Below are 6,023 nucleotides of genomic sequence, written 5' to 3'. Positions count from 1 at the left end.
GGCACAGCCCCGAAATACTCCACATGGATGCAGATTTTTTCCTTTTGGGAACTCAAGGTGCGTTTCTTTTTTAAAAGTCATGTTCATGCTGCCTGTGACAGACACGTCCCAAAGCCAGACACAGTTTCTGTTTTCCAACTGGGGAAACACCTGACTCTCCTGCACCCACACAGTGACTTCCAGCCCGTGCTGTGCCCTCAACCTCACTGGATGCCTCTGTTCTCCCCTGTCCTGAGCTGAACTCCACCTTACATTGTCCAGGGACGAGGACATGTTGTTGGAGTATTGGATCCTATAGGCAATCCAGTACAGGAAGGTGCCTATCCACAGGAGGATGGAGAAGCCCCTCTACCATCTGCGTGAGGAACTTGACGATCTCTGATGTTTGCCTGGGAGGGCTGAGGGCATTGGGCCTGTCTCAGGCCAGCAGCTCGACAGCTCTGGTACTGGAGAGACCCTGAGAAGGCCAAGCCATACACACACACACACACACACACACACAGAGAGAGAGAGAGAGAGAGAGAGAGAGAGAGAAAGATGTATAAGAGATATATACAAATAAGATAGTTCCTCCCTCAGGGCTCAGGCTTCATTTTTTAGCTTGGACTTAGACATTAACATGCCCCAAGAAGTTCCCAGAAAAGAGGAGGCCTTGTTCCTCCAAACCCCCTTTTTAGAAAGACTACGTAATGCTTAATCCCAATGGCAAGCGGCTCCAAACATTTACTCCATGTTCTCCAAAACAACCCTCCGAGGAAGGCTGTGATATCCTCCTCATTACAAATGTGGATTTGGGCACAGAGGTCCCCTAGCCCGCCCAAGGCACCCAGCTAGTCCAGGAGCGCCAGAGTTGTGCCAAGAGACAGGTTACGGGACCTCCACTGCCCTCAGCTAGGGAGGTTTAGTTTCTTAGGGTCTTATCAGCAATGGGAGTAGTTTGGCTGCGGAGAATTTGAAATGAAGCAGCTAGTCACCAGGATTAAGACAATGCAGTCACTCTCCAGAAAACAGGGTGTGTTCCAGAACCTTGTGGAGCCTGCGTGTGGGCTGATTTTCCTCCTTAAGTCTCATCCTTTTCTCAATATCTACCCTAAGTTCTCGGTCATCCTAATGGTTATAAATCCTAGGCCCTGGTGAGTAGCCACTTCCCAGCTCCTCCCCGGGGAGCCCATTGTCCCCAGCTCACACAGTACCCCCCGTCTTTGAAATCCTGCACTTTCATAGAGTTTCCTGCCCCACAAACGGTCTTCCATGGAGAAGCTCTCTCCATGCCTCCTCTCCCTAGTTAAGTTGTGAGCTACTTGAAGGCTAGGACTCTCTCAGTCATTGTTGTGCCCTCTTGGCCTGGTGGCTTTTCTGCAGTAGTGACTTGTGTGTTGATTGACTGTACTCAGGCTAACTGACACTGTCACCCTCTGGCCATGCCTTTCCCAGAGCTTCATGACTGTGGAATGTCCCAAAGGGTGTTCTAGAGACACCACTAGTAGCATTGTTCAAAGTAAGTTCACCACCACTTCCACCTACTACCCTCTCCACTCTTGCTTCCACCTCTCACCCAGCTCACCTTGGACCCAATCTACAGCTCCTGATTCTTTTTTTTTTTTGAGTTGGAGTCTCACTCTGTAGCCCAGACTGGAGTGCTGTGGCCACTCCCGGCCACCGCAACCTCCACCTGCTGGGCTCTGGCAATCCTTCCACCTCAGCCTTCCGAGTAGCCGGAATTACAGGCATGCGCTACCACGCCCGGCTGATTTTTTGATTTATTGTACAGATGAGGTCTCGCTGTCCAGGCGGGTCTCGAACCCACGGGCTCAGGCAATCCACTCACCTCAGTCTCCCAAAGGCACGGGATTACAGGCTGAGCCACCGAGCCCGGCCGGCTCCTGATTCTACAGCTTGGCTAAGGAAGAGGGGTTCCACCAGAAACCCCACCCCTGGCAGATATGTCTCTAAACATCCCTTGAGTCTGTCCCCTTCCTTCCCACCTCACAGGGCTGCCAAGTTAAATCCGAGGGGCCCTCTTGAGCTCTGGCCTGAACCCTGTGGAAGGCTGGGGTTGGTACTGGTCTCTCTGCCAGAACCCGCTATACTCCCACCACGCCTCACTGACCGTCCCAGCAGGACAAAGGAGCTGTCACAATGCCTCCCTGCACACCTGCCTCCCCACCCAGCTCCTTGAGTCCAGGGTCACCAGTTCCTCTCTGTCCCTCTCACTCCCAGGCCAGGGTGACCCCATGGAGTACGTCTCTTGACAGGAACATCATCCAGATGCCAATGATGCAGTCTCCAAGGTGCTGCTGTGGGCCCCTTCCCTACAGGCACCCTGATTCCTCCATGCCAGCACACAGCCTTCCCCCCGTGATCGGGAACCTCCCTTTCCGACCCCCAGACTCATCATGATGATGTCTGTGCCATATTTGCTCTCCAGCTGCCTAATGCTGAGCTTGTGGTCATCCTGTAGTCCATGAGAGGAAGAAGAGTGATCAGAGAATTCCCAAAGACTCACACCCCAGGCTCTGCCCTGCAGTAAGAGTTGGGAGCCTTCGCCCTGAGTATGGGACAGGATGGAGAAATGTGGGGGAGAGAGGACCCTGATGGGGGCTGTACAGTATGGCAGGCAGGAACTTTGTCCCCATGCCCTACTGAGTTATCACCACCAGGCAGGAGGCTGCCCTTGTTATTCACCACCCAGGGGCTATCTCCAGTTTTTCTGAACAGAGCGGCACTCCTCACATCAATCTGACCTCCACATGTGCTCACACACGTACTAGGGGCTGGGTGCTTTACTGGGACCTAAAATCCAGGACTGGCTGAGGGTAAAGAGTAAAGCGCCAGATCTAATTCCCAAGCCGGCAGAATTCCTCATCAGAGCGAAGTTTCAGGTGGAGGGAAGCATGTCTCCCCCTCACCGGAGTCATGCATTTGGGCTCCCAGCCTTCATCCAGACCTGCCAGAGGAGCCCACACCAGCAGGGCCACACTGTTAACGTCACCACAGAACCACTAGATAAAAGCAGGGATTCTCACCCGTGGCCAACTGACATAATTCTTTGCTGTGGGGCTCCCTCACTCTAGATGCCACCCACTAACACCCTCCTGAGTTGTGATAACCAAAAATGTTTCCATCTTCCCCAGGGGGGGTGGAATCCTCCCTCCTCTCCCTCTCCTCTTCCCTTCAAGGAAGATTAGTAGATATGTCTTCAATCTTAAAAGCTAGCGATGCATAGAAAGTAATTGCCTAGTGCTGTGCTTTCTTTTTCCAGCTTTATCTCGTTTAACGCTCTTAACTCTAAGAGGAAAGCATGATTTTTTATTTCTATTATTCAAAATAGAAAACTCGCCGGATTCGGTGGCTCAGCCTGTAATTCCAGTGCTTTGGGAGGCCAAGGTGAGTGTATTGCCTGAGGCCGCGGGTTCAAGACCCGCCTGGGCAACTTGGCCAGACCTCATCTCTACAATAAATCAAAAAATTAGCCGGGCGTGGTAGCGCATGCCTGTAGTTCCAGCTACTTGGAAGGCTGAGGCGGAAGCCTCGCCGGAGCCCAGCAGGCAAGGCTGTGGTGGCCTGGAGCGGCCACTGCACTCCAGTCTGGGCGACAGAGTGAGACTCCAACTCAAAAAAAAAGAAAACTGGACTTCAGTCACACTGGAATTTGAATTCAGGTGAGTCCAATTTGGGGGCTGTGGTTTTAAAAGTTTTGTGTTGGCCGGGCGCAGTGGCTCATGCCTATAAACCAAGCACTTTGGGAGGCCGAGATGAGAGGATTGCCTGAGCCTGTGGGTTTGAGACCAGTCTGGGCAACTTGATGAGAACTCATCTCTACAATAAATCAAAAAATTAGCTGGGCATGGTGGTGCACACCTGTAGTTCCAGCTAATTGGGAGAGGTTGAGGTGGAAGAATTGCCTAAGCCGAGCAGGTCAAGGCTGGGGTGGCCGTGAGTGTGCCACTGCACTCTAGCTTGGGCAACAGAGTAAGAGTTCAACTCAAAAAAAAAAAGTTATGTGTTTTGTTTTTTATGTAGAGATGGGGTCTCACCCTTTTGCCCAGGCAGGTCTTCCCCACTACTACATTTTTAACAAGTTCTCCAGGAAAGATAAACAGCTCTGATTTACTTACAGGTTTGCTGATTTCTCACTGGAAGGAAAGTTCAACCCGCTAACACCATGTCAGTCAGAATTCCCAAATATTTAACAATCGACTCTTCAGCTCACAGAGGCTTGCTGTGGCTGCCACAGACTCAACAACCACAGAGCTTTAGCACTTGCAGAGAGGAAGCCCAGAGAAGAAGTTCCCTTTTGGTGTTCTCGAGATAAAATCTGTCATGTTTCAGATCCAAAGCAGCTCTTGACTAGAGCAGCCAGCTTCAATATAAAACACCTGACGATGGGCACGGTGGCTCACGCCTATAATTCCAGTACATTGGAAGTCGAAGTGAGAGGATTGCCTGAGTCCACAGGTTTGAGACCAGCCTGAGCAACCTCATCTCTACAATAAATCAAAAAATTAGCCGGGCGAGTGGCACATGTCTGCAATTCCAGCAACTTGGAAGGCTGAGACGGAAGGATCGTCTGAGCCCAGCAGGTCGAGGCTGCGGTGGCTGAGAGCGTGCCACTGCCCTCCAGCCTAGGCAACAGAATGAGACTCCAACTCAAATAAGTAAATACAATAATTTAAAAATAATAAAACACCTGAATTACAACATCCTCAATGTCATCCCTCCCCCGCCCCCACAGACCCCAGCAAGTGATGTATTTCCCCTTTTAGATAAATATGGAGCTTCATGAAGTTAGGTCACGTGTTCCCAATTACACTCAGTCAGTGAAGAAGCAGGACTTCCACTGAGACCCACGTCCTCAGAATCCAAGTCCCACATTCTTATAACTGAGACTGTTCTCTGTCCCGCCCCCCCCAACTTGGGGAATTTTGTTTCCCTAAAAAGAAAGCCCACACCCATTAGCAATCTCTACCTGTCCCTGCCAACCAGTGATCGACTCTCCATCTCTAAGGATCTGCCTACTCTGGACTGGCCATACAGCCTGCAGCCTTTGGTGACTGGCGTCTTTCACCTTGCACAAAGTTTCCACGGTTCATCCCTGATGCAGCTCGTGTCTGTACTTTGTTCCTCGACATTTTTCTTTTCTTTTTCTTTTTTTGAGTTAGAGTCTCACTCTGTCACCCAGACTGGAGGGCAGTGGCCGCTCCCGGCCACCGCAGCCTCGACCTGCTGGGCTCCGGCGATCCTTCCGCCTCAGCCTTCCAAGTAGCGGGAACTACTGGCACCCACTACCAAGCCCAGCTAATTTTTTTTTTTAAATTTACTGTAGAGATGAGGTCTCACCAAGTTGCCCAGGCGGGTCTCGAACCCGCGGGCTCAGGCAATCCACTCACCTCAGCCTCCCAAAGGCGCGGGATTACAGGCTGAGCCACCAAGCCCGGCTTCCTCGACACTTTTCTATGGGGTTTCCTACCTGAAGCCTAGCGTGGTCTAGTGGCCACGGTTTTCCTCCTCAGAAATTCCAGCACAGATAGTTTTACTTATCAACGGAAGCCTGGCAAGGGGTTAATCCTGTCTCACAGAAGCAGCAGGTGGGACTGGGGTCAGGACTCTTCCTTGAGTCCCACCAGCACTGCCTCAAACCAGATCCAGCAGATGCTATCACACCGGCTTTTCAAGACAAGGAAAGGAATCTCAAGGGACTTCGTCTTGGAGACCTGTTCTCTTTCTTGAGGGGGTTCTGGGGCAGCTCCTGGGACAACCAGCAGGACGCTTGGCTCGGGGCTACTGACCAGATCCAGCTCGTTCTTAAACTCCTCCTTCTGGGGGCTCCTCTTGCCCGGGCACCTGCTCTTCAGACCCCTGTACTTCTCGCCATCCCCCGCGTCCGTGGGTTCGAGGCCTCTGGTTCCGTTGAGCTCCACGGAGTAGATTTCCAGAGTTTTCTGTAAGAAGCAGCGGTGGAGTCTTTGACAACGGGTTTTCTGCAGCCGAGCACGTCCCGGCGGGACCTGCGTGGGGGGGGG

At 52.0% G+C, this 6,023-nt stretch overlaps 1 pseudogene; it reads right to left on the bottom strand.

Annotated features, from left to right (window-relative positions):
- Positions 1–6,023, bottom strand: part of LOC103268159 — a 48,760-nt pseudogene that overhangs the window by 22,364 nt on the left and 20,373 nt on the right.

This window comes from Carlito syrichta, unplaced genomic scaffold (assembly GCF_000164805.1).
Source record: "Carlito syrichta isolate Samal-C Ts95f unplaced genomic scaffold, Tarsius_syrichta-2.0.1 Scaffold308794, whole genome shotgun sequence".
NCBI classification, from domain to species: Eukaryota; Metazoa; Chordata; class Mammalia; order Primates; family Tarsiidae; genus Carlito; species Carlito syrichta.
This window is presented reverse-complemented; position numbering and strand designations above follow the sequence as displayed.